This window comes from Grammomys surdaster, unplaced genomic scaffold (genome assembly GCF_004785775.1).
Source record: "Grammomys surdaster isolate TR1022 unplaced genomic scaffold, NIH_TR_1.0 125731, whole genome shotgun sequence".
Lineage (NCBI taxonomy): Eukaryota > Metazoa > Chordata > Mammalia > Rodentia > Muridae > Grammomys > Grammomys surdaster.
In genome coordinates, this window is record NW_021620563.1 from 7,274 (window position 1) to 10,340 (window position 3,067).

Genomic DNA, 3,067 nt, shown 5'->3' on the forward strand with positions numbered 1-3,067 from the left:
ATACATATACATATACATATACATATACATATACATATACATATACATATATACATATACATATACATATATATGGTCTGCTGACATTCATATGTTTTACCTGCAGGAGGACAAAACTACAGATTCTTGACCTGAGAAATGTGCACCATGCCTTCTGGAACATATGGGCTGGTGCAGAGAACAGTGGTTGTTCACTGGAGACCTTGGTCAAAAAGCAAGCCATGAAAGTCTATCCCAGATATGCACTGAGGCAGTGTCTGAAGGTCATAATTGACCTGTCTATCAGGTCCTGCCTTGATGAAACACAAGCATGCTTCTTGAAGTGGACCCAGAAGAGAAAGGGCTCCCTAGATTTCTGCTGTACAAAGATGAAGATCTGGGCTCTGCTAGTCCAAGTTATCAGACAGAAGCTTGTATGTTTTTGATCCAGAGCACATCATGGAATTAGAACTGAATACTGAAGGGACTCTGTTAGAGTTGGCACATTTTGCTCCATACTTTGGGAAGATGAGAAACCTTCAAAAGGTCTTCCTGGCACCACTCCACAAGATTGCCTTCCATTTTACCAATAGAACAAGAATCACAGAAGCTGAATGTATCAAAAAGTTTATTTTTCAGTTCTCCCAACTCAACTGTCTCCAGCATCTCTTCATGTTCTGCATCCATTTTCTCAGAGACCAGAGGAATCAGGTCCTATGGTAAGTAAGAACGGAAACCTGGGTTAGCTACCAAAGCAAATCTGTCTCTTTTATCAAAGGTCTAGTGGTGCATGATGCCAGCCAGTCACTAAGAACAAACATTTACAGACTTATAAGACTCTGGAAGTTATGTCTTGTTTTCATGTATATTGAGTTATACAAGAGAAATTTTACAATTTAATCAGTGTCTCAAATGGGCACACATAAAGTAGAAAAGTTATTGAGGGTAAAGAGTAGATCAGATCTAGTAAGGATGGGATGTAATTCTTCTTGAAATCCTGACCACCTAATCAAATGGAAAAGGAGCAGGAAAGGGAGTGTATAGTGAGGAGTCAGGAACTCACTAGCACAGTGTGAACATGAGCTATATGATCAGATCTCTGAAAACAGCCTTCTATTTTGCTACAGTTCCCATTGGGTGAAATGTTTTGAGCCAAAGTAGCATAGAGTGCAAGAGACAGAGGGTACAACTGAGGCTGTAATTGAGAGCAGCAGGACTGCAGAGGGAAAGACAGAGTGCAAATTCTGTGAGCTCACAGCAAATATTGAGAACCTGTCAGGACTCTCTTTGGATGGAAGTTCTCCTTTTTTTTTTTTATGGCTTAGCGAATTAACTGGATTTCAGCTTGAGAGTGAGGCCAGTAGATGAACTATGACTGAGAAATTTCCAGCAGGAAGCATCATAGATGATATCTTTGATCATTTAGTCAAACTGACTTTGGGACACCTGGTTCCTTCTACTACTCTGTACATCCCAGTCAAACCTGTACACAACCATCAGCCAGAAGTAGCCAGGCTAACCATTAGCCTGGTCTATTCCTAGGTGCCTGATGATGCCCTTGGAGACTCTCTCCATCAATTACTACCTGATTTCACAAAAAGACTTGGATTCCTTCTCCTGCTGTCAGAGTCTCTTACAACTAAAACATCTGGATTTGAGAGGAGTGATCTTATCTGCTTTGGATCTTATGCCTCTGAGAGGTCTCCTAGAGAAAGTGGCAGACACTCTTGAGACTTTGGATTTGCAGGGGTGTAGGATGAATGACCTCTAGCTCAATACCCTTCTTCCTGCACTCAGACAACGCTCTAAGGTCACCAATGTCAACTTGTAAAACAATGACTTCTCCATGGCCATCCTGAAGGACCTTTTGCAGCACACTGCCAACTGGAGAAATATGAATGTGGAACAATATCTTGCCAATTGGAGAAATATGAATGTGGAACAATATCCTGCCCCTCTGGAGTGCTATGTTGAGTCTGCTCAAGTTTCCAGAGAAAGATTTTCCCAAGTTTGCCCTGAGCTCATTGATACACTCAGGGCAATAAGGCACCCCAAGAACATCTCCTTTGCTTCAAATATCTGCCATACATGTGGTGACTGCTGTGTCTATCAAAGGGTGTCCAGACTTTGTTTTTGCTGCCAGTAAATTGGGAAACATGACTTTTGGAATTGAATTAACAACAGTCTTGGGACACTTCTGTCATCTGGGGTCCTCAGAGCCTGTGGCTTCTGACACTGCTCAGATGCGTGGAAACAAAAGGATGTACAGTGTCTGGGATCTTAGAGGCTGAGATTGACATGGGGAGCAGTTGGATGAACTGTGGGAACAGGCAACTTGTGGAGTCAGAAACAGTTTGGCATTGATACATGGCCTCTTCTTGGACAGAATAACTCAAAGTTTTGTCTGAGGTCTTTCATTGTTACCAACCTCACTATGAGGCTCAGGGTCAGGAAGGTTCAATGGGTTCAGGAATGGAAAGATACTGGTATTTCATGAAGGAAGCAAAGGTACGGGTGATTTTGGCATGTATGAAATGAAAGTTTTCTTGACACTTCCTTCGCTTGTCCTTTGCCTGGGCTACATTTACAACCCTCATGTGTGGCTTATCAGTTATGTGCACAAAACATTTAAACTAAAGTGAGCAACATAGACACACTTCCTGAGATGTGCCACAGGCCCACCTAGATGTCCATGTGTGAACCACCTTAGCTGATAACCTTATCCATCTATGTAAGTTTTTCAGTTGTGACACGCCTGGAATCAATGAGTACATGTTGACTCTCTCCAGAGGTCATTTGTTGCAGAATCCTTAAATTTAGTTACCTTATTCCACTAGACAACAGTAATGACATCTAATCAAAGGATTTATGTTTTACTTATTCCCTAAATGTTACAGTGAAGAACAAAAAATTTACAAGTCTGTGACAAAGCATTGAGTAATCTCACCTGGCAGAAGTCAGTCAAAACTGCCAATTTGTCTTTCTGACTCCACAAGGCCTCTGTTCTCACAGTCCATCCAACTGTTCCCCATGTCAAGCTCAGCCTCCAAGATCCCAGTCACCTTACATACTTATATTTCCACCTTCT

At 41.8% G+C, this 3,067-nt stretch overlaps 1 pseudogene; it reads left to right on the forward strand.

The window, feature by feature from the left end:
- Positions 1-2,125, forward strand: part of LOC114639467 — a 2,866-nt pseudogene extending 741 nt beyond the window's left edge.
- The last annotated feature ends 942 nt before the right edge of the window (positions 2,126-3,067 follow it).